The 25,906-nt window shown below is 40.8% G+C and overlaps 1 protein-coding gene across 1 annotated transcript in view; it reads right to left on the bottom strand.

Annotated features, from left to right (window-relative positions):
* Positions 1-19,776, bottom strand: part of LOC126259236 (zinc transporter 5-like) — a 240,826-nt gene extending 221,050 nt beyond the window's left edge. Inside the window, exon 1 of the mRNA XM_049955858.1 lies at positions 19,659-19,776. The gene's annotated coding sequence lies outside the window, so the exon portion shown is untranslated. The remainder of the gene's footprint in view (positions 1-19,658) is intronic.
* Between the last annotated feature and the right edge of the window lie 6,130 nt (positions 19,777-25,906).

Here is a 25,906-nt window from a genome sequence, read left to right as displayed (position 1 = left end):
CCAAAAAGCTTTTGATAGTGTACCCCACTCATGGTTACTACAAATATTGGAAATATACAAAGTAGATCCTAAATTGATACAGTTCCTAAACATAGTAATGAAAAACTGGAAAACCACACTTAATATCCAAACAAATTCAGATAATATCACATCACAGCCAATACAGATTAAGCGTGGAATATACCAAGGAGACTCATTAAGTCCTTTCTGGTTCTGCCTTGCTCTGAACCCACTATCCAACATGCTAAATAATACAAATTATGGATACAATATTACTGGAACATACCCACACAAAATCACACATTTGCTATACATGGATGATCTAAAATTACTGGCAGCAACAAATCAACAACTCAACCAATTACTAAAGATAACAGAAGTATTCAGCAATGATATAAGTATGGCGTTTGGAACAGACAAATGTAAGAAAAATAGCATAGTCAAGGGAAAACACACTAAACAAGAAGATTACATATTGGATAACCACAGCGACTGCATAGAAGCGATGGAAAAAACGGATGCCTATAAATATCTAGGATACAGACAAAAACTAGGAATAGATAATACAAATATTAAAGAAGAACTAAAAGAAAAATATAAACAAAGACTAACAAAAATACTGAAAACAGAATTGACAGCAAGAAACAAGACCAAAGCTATAAATACTTATGCCATACCAATATTGACCTACTCATTTGGAGTAGTGAAATGGAGTAACACAGACCTAGAAGCACTCAATACACTTACACGATCACAATGCCATAAATATAGAATACATCACATACATTCAGCAACAGAAAGATTCACATTAAGCAGAAAGGAAGGAGGAAGGGGATTTATCGATATAAAAAACCTACATTATGGACAGGTAGACAATTTAAGAAAATTCTTTATAGAACGAGCAGAAACTAGCAAAATACACAAAGCAATCACTCATATAAATACATCGGCTACACCACTACAATTTCATAACCACCTCTACAACCCGTTAGACCACATAACATCAACAGATACGAAGAAAGTAAATTGGAAAAAGAAAACACTTCATGGCAAGCACCCGTTTCATCTAACACAGCCACACATCGATCAAGACGCATCCAACACATGGCTAAGAAAAGGCAATATATACAGTGAGACAGAAGGATTCATGATTGCAATACAGGATCAAACAATAAACACCAGGTATTACAGCAAGCATATTATTAAAGATCCCAATACCACAACAGATAAATGCAGACTTTGTAAACAACAAATAGAAACAGTAGATCACATCACAAGCGGATGTACAATACTAGCAAATACAGAATACCCCAGAAGACATGACAATGTCGCAAAAATAATACATCAACAGCTTGCCTTACAACATAAACTTTTAAAACAACAAGTTCCTACATACAAGTATGCACCACAAAATGTACTGGAGAATGATGAATACAAATTATACTGGAACAGAACCATTATAACAGATAAAACAACGCCACATAACAAACCTGACATCATACTCACCAATAAAAAGAAGAAATTAACACAACTAATCGAAATATCCATACCCAATACAACAAATATACAAAAGAAAACAGGAGAAAAAATTGAAAAATACATCCAACTGGCTGAGGAAGTCAAAGACATGTGGCATCAGGATAAAGTTGACATCATACCAATTATACTATCAACTACAGGAGTCATACCACACAATATCCACCAGTACATCAATGCAATAGAGCTACATCCAAACGTATATATACAACTACAGAAATCAGTAATTATTGATACATGTTCAATTACCCGAAAGTTCCTAAATGCAATATAACACATACCATACAGTTAAAAGGAAGTGACGCCTGATCAAGGTCCGCGTCACTTTTCATTTTTAACCAGACTTAACGTCTGAGAAAGTAAAGAATAATAATAATAATTGGAACTTTCGGGTGATTGAACATGTATCAATAATTACGGATTTCTGTAGTGGTATATATAAGTTTGGATGTAGCTGTATTACATTGATGTACTGCTGGATATTGTGTGGTATGACTCCTGTAGTTGATAGTATAATTGGTATAATGTCAACTTTATACTGATGCCACATGTCCTTGACTTCCTCAGACAGTTGGATGTATTTTTCAATTTTTTCTCCTGTTTTCTTTTGTATATTTGTTGTATTGGATATGGATATTTCGATTAGTTGTGTTAATTTCTTCTTTTCATTGGTGAGTATGATGTCAGGTTTGTTATTTGGTGTTGTTTTATCTGTTATAATGGTTCTGTTCCAGTATAATTTGTATTCATCATTCTCCAGTACATTTTGTGGTGCATGGACCTTGCCGTTGGTGGGGATCCCAAAGAAAGCAGGTGTTGACAGACGTGAAAATTACCGAACTATCAGTTTAATAAGCCACAGCTGCAAAATACTAACACGAATTCTTTACAGACGAATGGAAAAACTAGTAGAAGCCGACCTCGGGGAAGATCAGTTTGGATTCCGTAGAAATACTGGAACACATGAGGCAATACTGACCTTACGACTTATCTTAGAAGAAAGATTAAGGAAAGGCAAACCTACATTTCTAGCATTTGTAGACTTAGAGAAAGCTTTTGACAATGTTGACTGGAATACTCTCTTTCAAATTCTAAAGGTGGCAGGGGCAAAATTCAGAAACCAGATGGCAGTTATAAGAGTCGAGGGGCATGAAAGGGGAGCAGTGGTTGCGAAGGGAGTGAGACAGGGTTGTAGTCTCTCCCCGATGTTATTCAATCTGTATATTGAGCAAGCAGTAAAGGAAACAAAAGAAAAATTCGGAGTAGGTATTAAAATCCATGGAGAAGAAATAAAAACTTTGAGGTTCGCCGATGACATTGTAATTCTGTCAGAGACAGCAAAGGACTTGGAAGAGCAGTTGAACGGAATGGATGGTGTCTTGAAGGGAGGATATAAGATGAACATCAACAAAAGCAAAACGAGGATAATGGAATGTAGTCGAAATAAGTCGGGTGATGTCGAGGGTATTAGATTAGGAAATGAGACACTTAAAGTAGTAAAGGAGTTTTGCTATTTGGGGAGCAAAATAACTGATGATGGTTGAAGTAGAGAGGATATAAAATGTAGACTGGCAATGGCAAGGAAAGCGTTTCTGAAGAAGAGAAATTTGTTAACATCGAGTATAGATTTAAGTGTCAGGAAGTCATTTCTGTAAGTATTTGTATGGAGTGTAGCCATGTATGGAAGTGAAACATGGACGGTAAATAGTTTGGACAAGAAGAGAATAGAAGCTTTCGAAATGTGGTGCTACAGAAGAATGCTGAAGATTAGATGGGTAGATCACATAACTAATGAGGAGGTACTGAATAGGATTGGGGAGAAGAGGAGTTTGTGGCACAACTTGACCAGAAGAAGGGATCAGTTGGTAGGACATGTTCTGAGGCATCAAGGGATCACCAATTTAGTATTGGAGGGCAGCGTGGAGGGTAAAAATCGTAGGGGGAGACCAAGAGATGAATACACTAAGCAGATTCAGAAGGATGTAGGTTGCAGTAGGTACTGGGAGATGAAGAAGCTAGCACAGGATAGAGTAGCATGGAGAGCTGCATAAAACCAGTCTCAGGACTGAAGACTACAACAACAACACAACTTGTATGTGGGAACGTGTTGTTTTATAAGTTTATGTTGTAAGGCAAGCTGTTGATGTATTATTTTTGCTACATTGTCGTGTCTTCTGGGGTATTCTTTATTTGCCAGTATTGTAAACCCTCTTGTGATGTGATCTACTGTTGCTTGCAAAGCCTGCATTTATCTGTTGTGGTATTGGGATCTTTAATAATATGCTTGCTGTAATATCTGGTGTTTATTGTTTGATCCTGTATTGCAATCATGAATCCTTCTTCAATAAAATTCTTCAGGGTATCAGACCGCATCGTCATAATTTAAAATGCGCTTACATGAATCCTTCTGTTTCACTGTATATATTGCCTTTTCTTAGCCATGTGTTGGATGCGTCTTGATCAATGTGTGGCTGTGTTAGATGATACGGGTGCTTGCCATGTAGTGTTTTCTTTTTCCAATTTACTTTCTTTGTATCTGTTGATGTTATGTGATCTAAAGGGTTGTAGAAGTGGTTATGAAATTGCAATGGTGTAGCCGATGTATTTATATGAGTGATTGCTTTGTGTATTTTGCTAGTTTCTGCTCGTTCTATAAAGAATTTTCTTAAATTGTCTACCTGTCCATAATGTAAGTTTTTTATGTCGATAAATCCCCTTCCTCCTTCCTTTCTGCTTAATGTGAATCTTCCTGTTCCTGAATGTATGTGATGTATTCGATATTTGTGGCATTGTGATCGTGTAAGTGTATTGAGTGCTTCTAGGTCTGTGTTACTCCATTTCACAACTCCAAATGAATAGGTCAATATCGGCATAGCATAAGTATTTATATAGCTTTTGTCTTGTTTCTTGTTGTCAATTCTGTTTTCAGTATTTTTGTTAGTCTTTGTCTATATTTTTCTTTTAGTTCTTCTTTAATATTTGTATTATTTATTCCTATTTTTTGTCTGTATCCTAGATATTTATAGGCATCTGTTTTTTTCCATCGCTTCTATGCAGTCACTGTGGTTATCCAATATGTAAACTTCTTGTTCAGTGTGTTTTCCCTTGATTATGCTATTTTTCTTACATTTGTCTGTTCTGAAAGCCATATTTTATCATTGCTGAATATTTCTGTTATCTTTAGTAATTGGTTGTGTTGTTGATTTGTTGCTGCCAGTAGTTTTAGATCATCCATGTATAGCAAATGTGTGACTTTGTGTTGGTATGGTCCAGTAATATTATCGCCATAATTTGTATTATTTAGCATGTTGGATAGTGGGTTCACAGCAAGGCAGAACCAGAAAGGACTTAATGAGTCTCCTTGGTATATTCCATGTTTGATCTGTATTGGCTGTGATGTTATATTATTTGAATGTGTTTGGATATTAAGTGTGGTTTTCCAATTTTTCATTACTATGTTTAGGAACTGTATCAATTTAGGATATACTTTGTATATTTCCAATATCTGTAGTAACCATGAGTGGGGTACACTATCAAAAGCTTTTTGGTAATCAATGTATGTGTAGTGTAGTGACCTTTGTTTAGTTTTAGCTTGATATGTCACCTCTGCATCTATTATCAGTTGCTCTTTACATCCTCGTGCTCCTTTGCAGCAGGCTTTTTGTTCTTCATTTATAATTTTGTTCTGTGTTGTATGTGTCATTAATTTCTGTGTAATGACTGAAGTTAATATTTTGTATTTTGTTGGTAGGCATGTTATGGAGCGATATTTTGCTGGGTTTGCTGTGTCTGGTTGATCTTTAGGTTTCATATAAGTTATTCCTTGTGTAAATGTATCGGGGACTGTGTATGGGCCTGCAATGTAAATGTTAAATAATTTAGTTAGATGTGAATGTGTTGAGGTGAACTTCTTTAGCCAGAAATTTGCTATTTTATCTTTTCCAGGGGCTTTCCAATTGTGCGTAGAATTAATTGCTCGGGTGACTTCATGTTGCAAAATTATCACTTCAGGCATTTGTGGTATCATCTTGTATGTGTCTGTTTCTGCTTGTATCCACCGTACATGTCTGTTATGTTATACCGGGTTTGACCATATGTTGCTCCAGAAGTGTTCCATGTTTGTTATGTTTGGTGGATTGTCTATTTTAATTTGAGTGTTATCTATTGTCTGATAAAATTTGTTCTGGTTTGTGTTGAATATTTGGTTTTGTTTCCTTCTATTTTCACTTTTTTTGTATCTTCTAAGTCGTTTGGCCAACGCTTGTAATTTCTGCTTCTTTTCATCTAATTGCTCTATCGCTTCTTGTTGTGAGATTTTACCTAACCTTTTTCGTTTTTTGTCTGATTTTTCATTTATTACAAATTGTTATAGTGGTCCAATGTCTTTTCTCAGTTTTTCTATTCTGATCTGTAGCCTGTGTTGCCATGCTGGTTTTGTGGGTTTCTTCTGTGTGTTGGTTGGTTCTGATCTCCGCCTAGTGTGTATATTTAGTGTAGTGAGTGCTCCTACATAAACCAGTAGTTGTAACTCTTCGATAGTTGTGTATTCATTTATTTTGTTGTGTATGATTGTGTTGATAGTTTTTATTGTTGTTTCGACTTGTGGGTTATTTGGTGGTCTATGCAAGAATGGTCTAATGTCTGTATTTGTGTCTTTGTATTCTATATATGTCAACTGAAATTTTTCTTCTACATCTAACATGTGTGTCACTTCATGTTCTATTTGTGCTTGTCCTTGTGGCTGTCTTAAGATTTCGTTTTACTCTGATTGTTTAATTGATGCGTGTTGTTCTTTGTTTGCTCTGGGATGTTTGAGTCCATTACTGTATTTTCTTCTTCTTCTGATTGCACATTATTTTGTTCCAGTATTTGTTGTACTTGTTGTTTGATGTTTTCTGATTCTGACTGGGGTATCCTGTCATTTTTGATTATTACACGGATCTGATCAGCTAGTCGTTGTTCTTTTAAAAATTTTAATTCTGGTTATCTGGTAATAAATGTTGTGTATACTTGTGATCTGTATACAGTTGTGTTGGTTCCTAGGTTTGTTGCTTGGTAATAACAGAACATGAGGTGTTGATTAACTTCATCTGACCATCTCATCCTCTGCCTTTGTTTTCCTTCTAGGGTGGTTGCAGGAAGCGTATCCTGCAAAACACCTCTATTTGGATTTAAATCATTTTCCAGTTGGTTAGCAGTGTCGTTACCATTGTGGGCGGGCATAGGGTTCAAGCGTCGTCCCAGACCATGACGGCGCTTGTCCGAGGCTTCTTTAGTTCTGTCCTGAACCAACTAATCACACTAAAAGGGGGGTTAGCCCTATTAGTGGTTTGTTCTTTTCGTCGCCTTTTACGACTGGCAGAACATACCGGAGGCCTATTCTTTTCCCGGGCCTCCATTATTATTATTATAATATATTTCATGTCGGCCATTTATACGTTTGTTATTGACTTTTTCTATTCAAAAGCACTCTATGGTATAGATGTAACTGTGAAGAAACAACTTTACCCTAAATGCATAGGCTACTGCAGCTAGTGTCAATTTCATTAAAATTCTTCTTTGTGTACTACCACATCACCTTACAAAATACTTAGAATACCGAAATATTGGACATTTTGCAGCAGCTTTCCTCAGTGCAAAAATTATGAGTTGGGAAGTGGGTGCTTCAATCAATCGCTCTTCTAATTATGTTGCTAGACCACAGACTTCACATTTGTTAGACAACTACTGCAGGTCTTTGCCCTGAGAAATGACACCACAACATGGCTGAAAGGTCTGTTTATTCTGGTATTATGGGATTTTAAATACAGGGTATCCAAGATTACAGTTACAGTTCGAATAACATCAAATTTCAACTGCATATTATTGATGCAGGGGAAAACATCAAGGGGTGGGGGGTGGGGGGGGGGGGGCAATAGATGATGCTGTAAACATCAGAATATGCACACCAACAGACGCGCAGCACACAGCCTTTCTTCAGTTTGCATCCAAGGGGCCCAACATGACTCTCTCCATATAGGATCATGCTCTGCTGGTAAAGCTTTTTCACAAAAATGGTTACTGTGCACCAGTACCCCTACAGAAGTTACAGACACACAAGGGATGAACAAAGGTGACTTAATGGTCTGGAGAAAATTATTACAGAAGTCCAAAAGAGAGGTTCTTTACAAGTACATTGCAGCAGAGTGAGGAAAGTACTCGATCCAAGGTCTGTCAAAGATATGGCCACAGCAGTGCAGGAGGGTTAGAATGGTTGTGTGCAAACATGCAGTGCATGGGGAATTGCCCAAACATAGGACTTGCATGTGAGCATGCTGCATAAAATCCTATGAAACATCCTGCATTGCTATTCATACAAAATCATCAATGTTTTGGAGCTGCTTCTTGATGACGTTCCAGTAATATACTCATTCTCTCTGGAATTCCTTTCTCACATGCAAGTGGGCGACGAATGGCCGTGGATCATTCTGTAGACAGACGAAGCCCTTTTCCACCTCCAAGGCCATGTCAATGCACAGAATTGGAGAATAAGGGCAATGGAAAATCTATACATGCTTCAACCAGCACCACTTTATTCTGCAGATTGACTGTATCGTTATGGAGGCGTCACATTTTTTCATGAAGGTTAGCCCTGTGGGTAGTGTTACCAGCACAGTCACTGGTAAACACTAAGAGTCTTTCGTGGACAAATGTAATTCCAACCCTTCAACAGTGTGGATGCGTCTGTAGGATCATTTTTATGCAAGACTGCACTCCTCCGCACACTGCACAGCCAGTGAAGCGGTCGCTGCAGAGGCATTTCACAAATGCTAGAATTATTTGCCGTCTTTTCCCCATAGCCTGGTTATCCAGATCACCTGATCTGTGTTGAGTTCTGCCTGTGGGTTATCTTAAAGATGAAGTGTTCAGTGCTCCAGCTGAACTGAAGGTATGCATTGTGCAACACATTCTGTAATGTGACTCCCAAAATGTTCAAACCTGTTGTGGAACATGCTGTTTCTTATTTCAACTTCTTGCAGAAAACTGTGGACAGCATATTGAACATGTCTTGCATCAGTCACAACAACAATTAAAAAAGGTGTCATTTTGTTCTTTATGCAGGTTTTTGGCCCAGGACAGTTAAAAATCTATGTAATTTTATGTTTTGGTGGTTTTTGACCCTAGGTCATTTAGAAACCATTTTTCCCGTCTAATGTGGTACAACCTTGCCATGGTGGATGGAGTTACCTAACAGGTCTACAACAATTGACTACCGAACTTCTGCATTCATGCAAGCAATAGTATGGATGGTGTATGTGAAAATCAAACCATACACCCCCCCCCCCCCCAACATCAATAATATGCTGCTCAAATTTAACATCATTCTGAGCAGTAGTCCTCTTTCTACATAGTTTTAAAACTGGAACTTCAATTATGAACACCCTGAATTTTACAAGATATTTACACTAGAACAGTGACCTTTATGACAGGTAGTTCTTGCTAATACACAAAAGTTGGAACTATCAAGTAAGAGAAAAGAACAGCAAATGCTGGGGATGGGGGTGAGGAAGACTTTCAATCTGTGTATAAACTGAAGAGCAAGCAGCACTTTTGGTGGGAGGAATGGCCTTTTCCAGAAGCATGCCACAACTATTGTACAAGAAGAACATAAATCAATTTTCTGTCTAACAGTGCAAAGTATTGTGCAGAGATTTATGTTGATCTGTTTTTAAGGGTAGTGTTATAAGTAACAAATATCTATATTCCGTGTGGTATTAATACATTTTGTAGAAAATAAATGCTTCCCAGGGATGTCTGTGAATAACGCATTTTGTGGAAGATGAACACTCTCCAGGCATGTCTGCATATTGCACTGCCAGTGATTTACTGCAAAATAGTTGGTGCAACTGAGGAACATCCTGTAGTTGTTTCATGTTAACAGTACAGTAGAGAGAGTAGGGAATCATCTGCTTGTTCTTCCAGCAACCCACCTTCCCTCACACCCTTCCAGCCACCCCCCCTCCCCAAATCAAATCCGAAAAAAAAAAATAAATAAAATAAAATAAAATAAAATAAATAAATAAAAAATTATCACTTAATGTGATTCTATTGCACTTAAATGTGGTACAGACATTTAACATTTGGCCTTAACCCACTTCACTTCAGAATAAATATTAATTTTATACTATTAAACTGATTTTTCCAACCCCTGCAATGCAGAAATTATTAGTCATTGAGAAAATAATTGTTTAAACGTATTCTGTGGGAGACATGTCACAGTGTATGTAAAGCCCTCTATTGGTTAAGTTCTTACGATCGGTGTGCACCTACATAAAATCCTAGCGGCAGACCCAACAGAGGGTGCTGATCATTGATCTGTCTCTCTTTCAGCTTTCATATAGACACTTTGTCTTCCATAAGCAATTTATAGGTTGCCACAGGCAATGTATTACGCTATATTAATTGTTGACCATAAATTCACCATGAAAAAGTCGGACCCATACTCTTCATATATTTCCTTTTAATAATTTTACATGGGTAACTGCATTCATCACAATTGGTTTCTATGATGGTCATCAATTTCAAAAAGTCTGCTACATGCACTTTATCTAATGAGCTTTTATCGGATTATGTTTTTGCGTAAATGATGACTACATATAAGCAAGCCCACAGCAGCGACATCTAGGGAGGGTGTAGGAAAACAGGTGGCTGGTTGCTACTGCACTTCAGTAGCTAGTTGCAATAATCACTATGTGGACAATGTGGTCTATACTACACCTTATTTTAGATCTGTGACGATGCCATTATGGCTGTATCACTTTAGGACATGGTGTAAAAAAGGTACATTATACCATATTTTATCTGTACATTTCCCTGGTTGTATGACAGTATATTGTGATACATATTGCTTTTTTATGTTAAATGACACACTGCTCACTATATGTATATATTTATATATTTTAGATCTGAGGAGGGTCATTACAGACTGAAGCCGGTCATCGTGTAAAGAATTCATATTGTGATCAGAGACTGGAAGAAAAAAGCATTGAGAAAAACGTGAATAAGACCTTTATGTAGGAAATATAATGTAGTTCAATTTTTTAAAGGTAGGTAGGTTGGTTGGTTTAAAAATGGGGGAAAAGGGACCAAAGTGCGAAGTCATTGGTCCCTTGTTGCCCGCAGAACAATTACCCAAGGGAAAGAAGAAAACAAAGAAGACATATGGCACAATAACAGGAGAAAGGAAGTACCAGAAGAACTAGAAGAACAGAAGGACAACAAACACTAGAATGAACAAAATAGGACAAGAAAACCACAGAGATGCAAGAAACGGGGAGAAGAGGTTAAAAGCAAGAAAGCAGATTACCATGGTTGGTTGACCATGAGAATAAAAAAGGAGAAGCCAGCCACCCTGCAACACATTAAAACCTCCACCCTAAAAGCCCTAGTGTGGAGGACACAGGGACAAAGGACATGCACTAAAAATCAGATCAAATGATAAAACCCACCCTCATGAATAAAACATAAAACTAAAGCTGATGTTACGGCATTGTAGCCCAACACTGAAGGTAGGGTGAGTGGAAAAGTTAAAGTTTGCCACAGTGCGGATAAAAGTGAGCAGTGCAGCAAGAGTTGGACAACTGTCATTTGGGAGCCACAGCGACACTGAGGTGGGTCCTCGCGACGGAGGAGGTAACCATGTGTGAGCTGTATATGGCTAATGCGGAGCTGTCAAAACACAACTCATTCCCTGCGAGAAGCTCGCAAGGAAGACTTCCACACATTCACAGTCTCCTTAATGACACACAGTTTGTTTTGCATAGAACGTAGGTCAGTTTCAGAGATACCCATCTCCAGGAATGGTTTCTGCACAGCCCATTTAGCCAGCCTGTCAGCAAGTTCACTGCCTGGGATTCTGACGTGATCGGGGGTCCACACAAACACCAGTGAATGACTGGACCGTTCCAGAGCATAGATGGACTCCTGGATGTTCGCTACCAAAGAATGGCGAGGGTAGCACTGGTAGATAACTTGGAAGCTGCTCAGCGAGTCAGAACAGAGAAGAAACAACTCACCAGAACAGGACTGGATGTACTGATGCGCACGAGATATGGCCACAAGCTCTGCAGTTAATACACTGCAGCCAGCGGGCAAGGAATGCTGTTCAATATGGCCTGTGTGGACACAGGCAAAGCCAACATTACAATCAGCCATCGAGCCGTCGTCTTAAACAACTTCAGAGCCCCGGAACACATAAAGAATCAAGAGGAAGTGACAGTGGAGAGCGGCAGGATTAACAGAGTCCTTAGGGCCGTGCAAAACGTCCAGACGGAGCATCGGCTGAGGTGTACAGCATAGAGGTGTACGTGAATGGACCTCAAGTAGAAGTGGTAAAGGGAAGCACACCAGTTCGGAGAGAAGGGATCGCATGCGAACCGCAATCGGGAGCCCCGATCTGGGCCGACGGTGCGGGAGATGAACTGCCGTGGGTGGGAAAAGGAGACGCTAATTCAGATGCTCAGGAGAACTACAAATATGTGCAACATAACTGGTGAGCAGTTGTCCACAACAGATCAGCAATGGAGGGACTCTGGCCTCCACCAGGACACTGGTCACCGGACTCGTTCTAAATGCTCCCGTTGCTAGGCGAACACCGCAGTGGTGCACTGGGTCGAGTAAACGTAATGCTGAGGGCGCCGAACCATAAACTAGACTCCCATAGTCAAGGCGGGATCGAACAAGGGCTCTGTAGAGCTGCAGCAGTGTAGAGTTATCTGCACACCAGTTGGTGTTGCTTAGGGAGCAGAGGGCATTGAGGTACTGCCAGCACTCTCGCTTAAGCTGACGAAGGTGAGGTAGCCAATTCAATCGGGTGTCTAAAACCAGTCCTAAGAATCGATACGTCTCACTACAGTGAGTGGATTGTCATTAAGATAAAGTTCAGGTTCCGGATGAATGGTACAACACCAACTGAAATGCGTGACATACGACTTCGCGGCTGAAAACTGGAAGCCGTGGGCTAGAGCCCATGACTGTGCCTTGTGAATGGCTCCCTGTAGGTGCAACTCAGCAACACCAGTACCAGAGGAGCAATACGACATGCAGAAGTCATCCACATACAGAGAAGGGGAGACCGACGGTCCTACAACTGCTGCTAGGCTGTTAATGGCCACTAAAAATAGAAAGACACTCAATACAGAGCCCTGTGGAATGCCATTCTCCTGAATATGGGGGAAATATGGGAGGCACCAACTTAGACATGGAAAGTACGGAGCGACAGGAATTTTTGGATAAAAATCGGGAGCAGGCCCCAGAGACCCCACTCATATAATGTGGCAAGGATACGATATCGCCAGGTCATGTCATATGCTTTACGTAAGTCAAAAAAGATGGCAACCAAATGTTGGCATCTGGAAAAGGCTGTTTTGATGGAATACTTGAGGGACACAAGATTATCAGTGGTAGAGCGACCCTGACGGAAGCCATCCGGACATTGAGCCAGTAGGCCACGTGACTCCAGACCCCAACCCAACCCAACCGCCAACAAACCATACATTCCTTACAGAGAATGTTAGTGAGGCTGAGGGGCCGGTAGCTATCCACATCAAGCGAATTTTTACCAGGTTTTAGCACCGGAATGATAGTGCTCTTCCCGCCATTGCAATGGAAAGATGCCATCGCACCAGATCTGGTTGAAGATGACGTGGAGATAGCGCTTGTATTCAGGTGCGAGATCATCTGACTGTTGATCCAATCCGGCCCAGGAGCTGTGTCAGGGCAATGTGCAAGGGTGCCAAGAAGCTCCCACTCTGTAAATGGGGCATTATAGGATTCACTTTGGCGTGTAGTGAACGAGAGGACTTTCCTTTCCATCCGCTGATTGAGGGTGCGAAAGGCTGGAGGGTAGTTCTCCAATGCAGAGGCTCAAGCATAGTGCTAAGCAAAGTGCTCGGCAATCACGTTTGCATCGGTAGAGAGCATACCATTGATGTTAACAACAGGGACACCTGTTGGTGTCCAGACTTGGGAAGGTGACATATGGCACCAAATGGTCGACTTGTACCTCTCCCAACACTCCTGTTTCCGTCGTTTTATAAGCAGGCGAACGCAGGTACGGAGCCACTTCAAGTCTATTAGGTGCTCTAAGGAAGGGTGCTGTTTATGTCGCTGTAGAGCTCGCCGACACTCTTTAATTGCCTCAGCGCCCACCAAGGGACTGCCTTTTGCCAGGGGACCCTAGAGAACAAGGGATCACGTTTTCCGCCACAGAAATTATCGTTGTAGTGACCTGCTCAATCACAACATCGATGGCACAGCATAGGTGAAGGCTACCCAGTCTGCCTTTTTTAACGCCCATCTGGGTGGGAGTCCGTAGTCATAATGCCGGGGAGTGACAGGAAGATGGGGAAGTGGTCACTCCCACACAGGTCGTTTTGTGCTCTCCAGTGTATAGATGGGAGGAGTCCCGGGCTGCAAACTGATAAATCGATAGCCGAGTAACTACCATGAGCCAAGCTGAAATGTGCGGCAGTCCCAGTATTTAAGAGGCAGAGGTCGTGTTAGGACAGTAAACTTTCGAGATATCTGCCATGGCCAGTAAGCACGGTGCTACCCCACAAGGAGTTATGGGCGTTAGAATCGCCCAAAAGTAGGAGAGGATTAGGGAGCTGATTAATAAGTGTAGCCAATCATTCAGGGGTACTGCACCATCTGGAGGGAGATATATGTGCAGACAGTTATTTCCTGCGTCGTCTGTATCCTGACAGCCACAGCTTCAAGATGAGTTTGAAGGGGCACAGGTTCACTACATTCTGAGTTCAGGACATAGACGCAAATTTCACCTGTTATATTCACTACGGTTCTTGTAATATTCCCTACAGCCATGAAGGGAAGAGGTCCGCATTGCCAGGAACCAGGTTTCCTGGAGGGCAATGCAGAAAGCAGGTGTAAAGCTTAACAGTTGCCATAGCTCAGCCAGGTGGTGGAAAAAACCACCGCAATTCCACTGGAGGATTACGTGATCGTGGGACTGGGAAGGTGGGAAGGCATAAAACACTTAATGAGGCAGTCTACGCCTCAGGGTCGCCTACTGCCACCGACTTATTTCCTGAACAGGCTATATCCATTGTCTCTGAGGGTCTGGCGAGATGTAGGTCCTCAGTGGACACCAGAATCTTCACCTCATCCTCAGACACACAGCTTGTAAGCAGAAGTAGTGTGGGTGCCACCGCTTCTTTCTGAATTTCTCTTGCTGATCCTTGGGTTTCTCTGGCTGGGAGGGCTTCACTGAGTCAGTCTCTGGGACTGAGGGTGATCCTGAAGCCCTACGACCAGCTGCTTTTGGGCACTTCAGCCACTGGCAAGTGTCATATTTCCCACTAGCAGAAGCCTGGGAAGGGAATGACCCAAGGGACCCCTTCCTAGAGAGAGGAGCCGAAGAAGACTTACGCTTCTCCGGCTGAGAAGAGGGAAGTGGTGTCCCCGATAGTTGGGGGGACAGTTGGTTGTTTTGGGGAAGGAGACCAGACAGCAAGGTCATCGGTCTCATCGGATTAGGGAAGGACGGGGAAGGAAGTCGGCCGTGCCCTTTGAAAGGAACCATCCCGGCATTTGCCTGGAGAGATTTAGGGAAATCACAGAAAACCTAAATCAGGACAGCCGGACGCGGGATTGAACCGTCGTCCTCCCGAATGAGAGTCCAGTGTCTAACCACTGCGCCACCTCGCTCGGTGGTGGTGGCGGGAGGGGTGGGGGGTGGGGGGTGGACAGTGCTCCTGAGGTAGGTGGTGCGGGAGCAACAGGGAGAGAAGTGTCCCCCACCATCAAGAAGGCAGGTATAGTCTTCCCGCTCTGAGAGCCGACTGGAACTTGTGGAACTGATGGGGCTACAACGTTCTCGTGGCGGCGGCATAAGAGGTGGTCATAGCCACAGGATGTAGGTATTCAAATTTCCTCTTGGCCTCAGTGTAGGTCAGTCAGTCCAGTGTCTTGTATTCCATGAGTTTACTTTCGCGCTGTAAAATCCTGCAGTCTGGTGAGCAAGGGGAATGATCCTCTCCGCAGTTGACACAGATGGGAGGGGGGCACATTGGGGATGGGATGGACATCCACAATCTTGAACATGTGATGCTGGAAGTACAGTGGGAAGAAATATGGCCGAAATTCCAGCACCGCATTGGGGGGAGGGATATATGGCTTGACATCACAGTGGTAGACCATCACCTTGACCTTCTCGGGTAATGTATCACCCTCAAAGACGAAGATGAAGGCACCGGTGGCAACCTGATTATCCCTTGGACCCCAATGGACACGCTGGACGAAATTAACTCCTTGTCGCTCTAAGTTGGCGCACAGCTCGTCGTCAGACTGCTAATATAGGTCCCTGTGGAACATCATACCCTGGACCGTATTTAAGCTCTTATGAGGCATGATGGTGATGGAAAGATCCTCATGCTTGTCACAAGTGAGTAATGCCCGTGACTGAGCAGAGGATGCCGTTTTTATCAAGACTGACCCTTACCGCATTTTGGACAAGCCCTCCACCTCCCAAAACTTGTCCTCTAAATGCTCTACAAGAAACTGAGGCCTCATTGAGACAAATGAGGCCCCATCAGCTCTCGTACATACGAGGTATCGGGGCAAATAAGGTTCACTGCCATCCTTAGCCTGGTGTTCCTACCATGGTGTGGCCAGGGAGGAGAATGATTTAGGATAATACTTCCTTGCATTGTACTGAGACTTGGAACACTTACAGACTGCTGGTGTTTGATCACCAGCAAGTGATGACGTGGTACACTTCATCGCACGTCCTCTGCCCTGTGTGACCCACTCCAACCACGGGGCCTCCACACGGGCGCCACCCAGCCGCAGCAAAGGCCACCTGGCAGGATGGCCATTGCCAGGAGTCCCAATGCCCCAGGGTGACAGGCATCTACACCTTGGCATACGTGGGGAGTTAACGGATCAGGCATCAGCAGAGCAAGAGCAATCCCTGTGTAGTTAGGGGGCTACAACCAAAAAGGTATATGGCAGCCCCACCACAATGGACTGGCTACCATGCTGAATATGAGATGCAAAAAATTCCATGGTCATTGTCAGCGCAGAAAACGACACTGCATAGTGGGTGGAGAAAAATGCACCCAGGAAGGTGTCTTCGCCCAAGAGAGAGAGGATGAGTGAGACTGCAATGCCTCAATGAGAAAGTGGGCTAAAGATCACAATGCACGATGGACACTATGCACCATGTAAGGCACCCTTCCCCAATTGGGTCACTCTTCGGGAAAATTTTGAAAAATGGAGGCCAAACCTTGCAGAGGACTATCACACAAAGGTCAAAAGATGAGAGACTCTTTTTAGTAACCTTTTACGACAGGCAGGAATACCTCGGGCCTATTCTAACCCACGGGCCAGAGGGGGTGTTTTAAAGGTAATCATTTGCATTACAAGTCACAGTTTTTGAGTTGCTTGAGAAAACAAAAAAATAACCTATCCCCCCACCACCACACCAGTGCAGATTTTTTAGTATGTTGCTCTGGATACTCCCTCCTAGCACTGTGCAAAAATTTGTAGCTATACAATCCCCCTCCCCCCCACCCACCCCCCCCCCCCCCCGTCAATCTCCTTTGGCTTGGCTGTATCATAAACAGCCGGAAACGATGACAGCCATTATTTTTCACTTGAGCATTTGCTGTGCTAATCGAGATGCATATTTAGCCAATGAAATGAAAAGTTTCTTACAACAAAAAGAAATATTCTCTTGTTGATGGTTAATATTTCAGGAAAGGTAAAAAGTAATCAAATACTAAATAAAAAAAAAGGGAAGTAGGTACACAATGAAGTGTAAATTATGATAGATCTGGTGTTACTTTTTTGGCGGGAGGGGGGGGGGGGCTGATAAAAGTCAGAAAAGGGTAATTAGGGACTGAATTGTTCGTTCAGAAACCCTCTTGAAAACATACACTTGAATGAGTAAAAGTCAATTACTAGGTCCCTGGAGTTTAATTTAATGTAATAAAGGGATTGAGTGGGACTGTGTTTTCTGTATTTAAGCTAAATGGTAATGTAAGGTGATTAGAAAATAAAAGTACAGTAGCATTTTCTATTACAGAGGCAGAATCTGTATCTCTTGCATTATATTCTGCAGAATATTTGTTGCAGTATTAGATACTATTGCACTGAGTTGAAAATTTTGAAATTTAAAAAACTTATGAAGCTAGTGAGTATTTTGCTGTGCCTGTGTGTAATTGTGAATATGAAAGATTAAACATGTACATGTTAAATACATATTTAGCCAGATGGCTACAGAGGAAAATAAGTGTAGGGCATGATGCTACAAAGACTCAATATCTTTGCAAAATCCTAACCCACAAAAAAGTAAAAAAAACTGGGCGATTAGGAATACGCAAAATTACAAATGGAATTAAATCAGTGTGTTGGAAATTACAAATATGCGCCTCTCAACAGTATGTGTTGTGGTATGTAGGGTTGTTTGCTGATTATCCCTTACCTCACGAAGTGTGGTCTCTCAGACCGCGCCAGAATTTTCCAAGTAGCTCTCTCTCAGTCAATTATGACGGAATGCTTTTATACACCACCTACTCTCTTTTAATCACCAACCCTACAAATTATTATTATCAGTTGCATTATAGCCTTATATGATGTGTTGCTGACATGTGATGTAGTCTCCCAGACCACACCTCGTGAACTGTCCATCTGCTTTCATCAGTTCAGTACGAAATGCGTTAGCAAGAATGTGACAATTTTAAGCACTTAAGTTCAATGAAATTTTTAGCCAGTGGATGGAGAATGAAGTCAATAATATAGAACAAGAAGTAGACAAAGAAGACAATGATTTTTCAATAGCCAGAGATCACAATTCTGCTAGTGAACAAGAGGACCATTCAGAGGCTGAACTTAAGGACAATGATGATGAGGACCTTTCTGTTTCTTCAACAAAATACTTGGTGTTAGTTAAAATTAAATGTGTTCCGAGTGGTGGTAAAGAAAGATGTAGATCTCGGTACTGAATATTAATTTTGCAGTTCAGTTTTTATACACAAGTTTTAACCCCAGAAAATTCGCTTTCTACAGTGATACCATAATTTTTCAGAAGATAATATTCAGTTCTCTAACAGTTCGTTTTGTGCACTATTGAAAAAGGTTCACAAAAGTGTTATTTTTGCTTGATACAAAATAAAATACTGCTGGCTTTATTTGGTGCAATAAATTCAACACGCAGTATTTAAACACCACTTATATGGTTGTAACCATAAATCTTGTATAACAAATTAAATTTTCAAATGATTTACAGCTTAAATCTTGGTTTAAAGATAGGGGTCACAGAGACTACACCTCATAGTGTCCGTTACAGAAAAGTCACCTCATGAGTTAAGGGTTATTATTCTTTGATTTGTTCATACTGCTAGTGTCTGTGTTAAATAACTCAATCTGAAGACGTCAAGTAGTTATTCATTTCTACCTTTGTGAAAATAAATACATGACATGGTGTATTTAGCTTTAAACCACCTCTACAAAACCAGAAGACAATAAATGTCTCAAACTTTCATTGTTTATCATCTTTAGTACAAATATTTGGCGGTTGTAACTGCAGTAAATAGCACACTCTTGAGAACACGTGTAAATATCTCGATAATTTACTACTACAACGTAGTAGACTGTTTGTTAAGAAATCACCTCTTTAAATCAACGCTTTAAAGACGAACATAAAATATTTTCAAATATAATGGGTTAGCTGGGGACGACAACAACTGAATATATTACCCATTGGCTCCACAAAAACTGCGATATAAATGTTATACTCAACAAAAATTGCGAATTTTAACCATCTTGTGACACTTTAAATGTGAATTTCTACTGGGTCTGAAAGTAACGAAGAAAGGTAGGCACTCGCAGAAGTCCCATGATGAACTGTGTTTACTTTGCCCAAACTGACAGGAATACAATGCCATGTCAAACTTCTAAAATAGCAAATCGTAATCCTAATGATTACATACTATCATTCACGTATCTAAAAGATTTAACATTAACTTTAATTATTATTTTTGATATTAACAATGCCCTTGTATAACTGTGGCTCGCCAAAGAAACCAAGGTAGCAATGTCACTGCTTCGTGAGACTGTACCTTTCAAGACTTCTTTACCGCCTCCGCAAATCTCTTTCCTCCATGTTAACAACAAACAAAGATATTATTAATACTGAAGGGTCAGTGATCACAACCTAACTACAGAGATCACTGTATACTCCGTTGATTGGAACAGCGCTTCTAAATATCAAGTACTCTCTGGCCTGAAACAAAGTCGTTCTACCGAAACTTCTATGCAGAATATAACAACAGATTTTGCTAAGAGGCTTTCAAACGCTCAATATTTATGCGCAATACCGAGTATAGCAATATTATTACATCGTGTAATATATTGAGCGAGAGTCTACATTTTTTCAGATGTGCAGTCTCCATCAATGTATTGCACACATCGTCAATTCCACTCTCCAGACGACCATCTGAGAGCGGATTTGACGGTTTGCGTAACATATTGATGGAGACTGCAGATCAGAAAAAATGCAGACTCTCAATAAATATATTACGCAATAAATTCGACCATATAATTAACATATTGTGCAATACATGGCAGTTCCTACCGAGACTTCCTGATTTGTGGACGTGCAAACAACTGAGATGAGGCTTCGCTATATGAATATGAATGCATCAGGAAATACACATGAAAGGAATCAACTGTTGAAGTGGGGAGAACGAGACCACCGGCTGTGTGACCGAGCGGTTCTAGGCGCTTCAGTACGGAACCGCGCTGCTGCTGCGGTCGCAGGTTCGAATCCTGCGTCGGGCATGGATGTGTGTGATGTACTTAGGTTAGTTAGGTTTAAGTAAATCTAATTCTAGTGGACTGATGACCTCAGATGTTAAGTCCCGTAGTGCTTAGAGCCAATTGAACCATTTTGAGAACGAGACCAACCTACAGGGTCATCAGTACCTTTTGCCTCATTCAGACGGGGCTCAGAGGCACAACCGTTACCCAGAAGAGTCTGGCAAAGAAAAAAAAGGCGTAAAACTAACTGGGAGCCAGACTGCAAGAGAAAACGAAATAAGCAAACCAAAATGGGACAAGCTACACTAAAAGCGGAAAAAAGCGTTGAAAGTAGGCCTATTAAAATAATACAGCAGATGGCCTGGGCTGGCTGATTGAAGAATAAAAGAGGATAAGCCAGCCACTCTGCAACACACTAAAATCTCCAGCCTAAAAACACAAGGCTAGGGAAACACAGATAGGGAAAATATTCACACCAAGGCGAACAAAAGGCAAAGAAAGAACGAGGAAGAGTTAAAATGGAAGGAAGGTGAAGACCTGGGAAAGAAGGCAAGGCACCCACCCATACATAGATTGAGTGATAAAAAAAAACCTCATGAATAAAACGAAAACTAGATCAGCTGTTGAGGCATTGTATCCCAACACCACAGGCAGTATGATGGAAAAGTTAAAAGTCCACCTCAGGGCAGCTAAAATGGGCAATCCAACAAGATGCAGACCACAGTCAAGTGGGAACCACAGCAACACTGAGGTGGGTCCTCATGACAGAGGAGATGACCATGAGTCAGCCAAGTACAGCCCATGCACTGCCAGCAAAAGATAATGGGGTCCATACGAGTGGATCACACAGATGACCTCCACATATTCATTGTTTCCTTGATAACACATAGTTTATTTGATGTACTGAGGGTGCACCATTCGGTATCCCAGATCCAGAAAACTTTATGGCATAACACCGATCAGAGATCAGTCTTTGGTATGCCAATCTCTAGGGCCAGTTTAGTGGAAGCAGAAATTCATAACAGCACTACCTACTACACCAATCCTCCACAATAATGTGTTTAGCATTTTCAGGTTTATAGATAGCTTCCAGGAAGGTGGAAAAGGAAATCTGTCAATTATGTGAACAGAACCTTTATCTGTGTACATAAATTGTAAAAAAGTTCACTAATTTGTTGAAGCATTGACCATTCATCCTTAAAAAATTCTGATAGTCGTCGGCCTCTATGGCAGTTTCTCATAGCTCGTAGCATGTTAGTATAGACCCATACAGGGCGACTTCAAAGGCACTTTTTCACTCATCTCCACTTCTGCTTGTTTTTATTTTTGCAGCACTTAGTGATTGCAGTTGCTACAAAGGCTAGTTCTGATGACAGTGTGTGTGTGTCACCAGAAACTAAGCTTCATGTCTCACACACGTAAGTAAAAATAGTTTAAATGTTGTTCATAAATGAAACTGAAATTGTCTTAGTTGTGGACATGTTTCATAAAGATCCAAACTGCAGCAACTACTTAGTATACTTATCACAAGAACAAAAGGAAAAACAGTGAAGCACCACAAAGTTACACAGCAGACAGCAATGGCTACATCACAGTGTTCTGTTGGCTGGCTAATGGCGGCTGCAGCCAAAAACAAACGACTAATGGCCAAAGACTTCTGAGTTTTCCCAATTTCTACTGATTCAGGACTGGGGAGTGGAGAGACAGTGCAACAATCTGATGGCCAGCATAAAGTCAACACCCTCCATAAGCCAAATAGTTGAGTGCATACATTGCCATGAATGTCGTGAAGCAACTGAAAGGTCAGGTAACAAAAATTTATTCAGAAAATAAGTAATTAATTTACTAAAAATATCAATTTCTTTTCAAGAGGTAGAACCCTCCTTGAGTATCGACATACGAATGGTAAATCATCCAGCAGATCTTTTGAAGTCAAATCTCACCCATGACCACCAAAACAGTAGTTTATTACAGTACCTACAGTTAGCTGAATTTTGAATGGGCAAGAAGATGAAACCGGAACAATAAAAGCAACTCTCCCGAGTATAACAAACAAGCGTGTAGACATACCATGCAGGAAATAAGGTATGATCCAAGAGGATTAACTGGTTCTTATATTGAGCATAGGCCTAATCAATATTGCTGTATCCTACAACTCCGTCTACCCACAATCCAGACGCGAACAGTAGGTTGCCGTAGCTCATGTTCCCCACAGGCTGAATGGTACTGTAAAACAGGGTTTTGGACACTTTTCCAAACAAAATCACATAATGCATAGTAGTTTTGTAAAATGACTTTTGAAAATGGAGTCAGTCTATTCTAAAACAATGTAAAACTGTCTAATGACATTTTCAGTGTAATAAGATTTATCCCAAGCTGAATCAAGTTTAAAACAAAGTACCAGTAATCAAAATCCTGTGCAGCTAATTTGATCCACTTTTTTAGTGATGCAAGTCGCCTCACTTGTCCCAGAAAATTGTTGCTTTTGATCATACAGTGATAAATAAGGTGCTGATTACAATTTTTTGGGTATGAGCTAGACAATAACTAATTTCTACATGAAAAAAGTCACTCACCTTCTGTTTAAGTAATTTTTTGATAGCAAAATATCAAATCACTTTTTCTTGACAAAAAATATCTCAAAAATACAGTAGTACAGATTTTGTTAGGAGAAAATATTCAAGATAGCGAATGGCAGAATAACTCAAACTTAAGAGGTAGTAGAAACTCTCGACTGTTAGACAGAATCAAAACTGTTCCAAAATGTTTGTTAAAATAAATGCTTAGCAACACTGCATCCTTTTTCAGAGTTGTAAGTGCCACTTTACAGTATATCAACACAACCTTGACACCCACATCACTTGGATTGCTACTGGTAATGCTACATTTGCCTCCACTGATAGCATGCCTGCAGGAACACTAAGAAAATATCAATCTGCCAAGCCTGTGCTTAAGTGGTAGCCAGCCACAAAGCAACTAGTTACAACCATAGCACCTAGCAAGGAGGATCACCACAGCAGTACTGCAATGAGCAATAGCAGGCGCAGGCTAGGCCATCACCTCCACCAACCTTGGTCACAATTGAATGTTGTGCTCCTGGGATGGTGTACGCTGGTTGTCTTTGATTTCTGATAATATCAAATAACTGTCATCAGTGTTATATATCTGGCCAGACTTTGAAAGATTTCAGTGGTTGGTTACCACCAACAAAATAGTAACCTCTGAGGCTTATAATTCCTTTTGTAAAACCAAATCAGGAAGATTACCATTTGTGTGCCTTCAGACTTCATGGAATTGTGTCCTCAAGGACACTGTTTCTGAATGATTTCATTTTATTAGTACTGCCCAGTGTTGTTTTTCTGGGGAAAAGTGTTGGTACTCACAAAGAATATATTATTCTGGCAACTTCCACAATTTCAACATATCCTCCAATGTACACTCATTGTTTCCAAGCTGCTTCTCGCTTTTGCTGTCAGCTGCACAATTATGACCTTGGAGCAGCCATGAATCTCCATATTTGTTAGGTTTGAACTGAGAGGAGGCCCTAACATCCTGTTAAACAGCATTGCAGAAGTAGTCCCTAGAAGCATAGGGGACCTAGATGAAGTAATCATAAAATTCATTTGAGAGAAACCCCTTTCACATTTGTTGGAAGATATTGAAATTGTGTCCAAAATTCGTTTCAGATAAAGTAGTACTGTATACCTGGGAATTTATTTTCTTGGGGATATTCATGGAAACCTCAAATTGCTGCTCTTTCATTTAAGTGAAATTTGTAGGCTAACTACCAAATTTCAGAACCAGGATTTTCTAGATGATACTTTGAATCTAAAACCTGGGTGCATTCAGTCATTTTGAAGCAGATGCTTTCTAAAAGCTTCTTTCATACTTTTATAGACCTCAGATGAACTACATGCAGCATACCAATGTACAACACAAAAAAGTGTGGTGTCAGATTACAAGGAAAAAAATAGGAAGACAGTTCTATCTGCTGGGATGTTCGTAAGACATTTTGCTCTAAATAAATCAAACACTTTTTTAAAACATAAAAGAAAAAGTGCCAGTATTGTGTATGACCAGAAAAAAGCACTGGTATTACCTAGGAATCTTATTTGTGTGTGGGGAGCACTCTCATCACCATAGCCAGTGGCTAAACTGAAGTCTACCATCTGCTTTACCACAACGGAGCCTGTTTGATCATTCCATTTCAAATCCTTCAAATTGTTACATCCACGTGTCTGTATGAGTAAGCTGATTCCAAATTGATGCTATATTCATAGAATATTATGTTTTTTTTTTTTTTCATTTAGTGAAGTGCCCAGTTTTATATTTTTGAACATTTAAAGCAAGTTGCCAATCTTTGATACCTTATGAAGATCTGACTGAATATTTGTGCAGCTTCTTTAAGATAGCACTGCATTCCAGATAACTGTGATACGCCTGCTAAACCCGCTGGGCAGAACAGGTAATTAGGATTGTGAAAAGGGCCCAATAAGGTTGGGGGCAGTTTCACCTTCTTATTGTAACTTAATAACACTTTTACAACCAAAGTGGCTCATAGCCGGACGTTTACCGAATGCAACTCTTTCATGGCTGAAGGCCTCCAAACAAGAAATCTTAACAAATCAACAATATAAAAAAAATCCAATTAAGATAGCAATAAAATAATTACCAAAAACATCACAGCAAAGTAGATAGAACAAACATATGCAAGGTGCAATGCCAATGACTGAAGGCTAACATTAAGTTTCAAAATTTTAGAATATATTACCATAGACTTTTAAAGGCAGAAGGCTGCAGTGTTTAAGAATTAATTTTGAAAAATTTTTAAGAAAAAGGAAAAATAACCATAAGCTTTAAATTTTAAGCAGCTGAAAACAGATAATTAAACACCGGAGGAACTCAGAAGCCTCCAGGGAGATTGGTCTGCCCTTGTTCACTTAGGCAAGATAGGTGGTGAGCCCAACTACACTTGATCCATCTAAACCCAACCAGGGGACAGCCACGGACTGAACGACAAACAACTTGCTTGCCACCAATCGTGTTGGACAGCGACAACCGGTGAGAAAAGGACACTGCCTGAAATTACGTTAATGGCCAAGGCAGGTAACCAGAACACCAAAGGCCACAAGGCAGAAAATTCCGCTGGTGCACTTGAATTGTAGTCAACCACCGCTTGGTGGCTAAATTTCAGCAATACAAGACTCGGTGTTGCTCACAGGAAAACCTCCCCGACAGCAAACCACTGAAATGAACCACCACAACATGAATGGATGTGGCTTGGGTAGTTGAAACCACTACTCAACTTTGATGTCCTGGGTTGGTGAACCACGAAGCTCATAGTGATCGGACAGCTCCACACACACACACACTCCGGCACTGTTCATTGGCTGCCATCAGACCCAGCCGACTGCACTGCATGGAGCTAACTTCCCTCGTCCGCAGAAACTGACCGACTTCCCGCAGAATGCCAACAACATCTAAAATAGTTGTCAGTGAAAATAACACCAACTACACACACAACCTGACAAACATTGCACGAAGACCT

The sequence above is a fragment of the Schistocerca nitens genome, chromosome 5 (assembly GCF_023898315.1).
Source record: "Schistocerca nitens isolate TAMUIC-IGC-003100 chromosome 5, iqSchNite1.1, whole genome shotgun sequence".
Lineage (NCBI taxonomy): Eukaryota > Metazoa > Arthropoda > Insecta > Orthoptera > Acrididae > Schistocerca > Schistocerca nitens.
The sequence above is the reverse complement of the archived record's forward strand: the minus strand, read 5'-3'. Positions and strand labels throughout refer to the sequence as shown.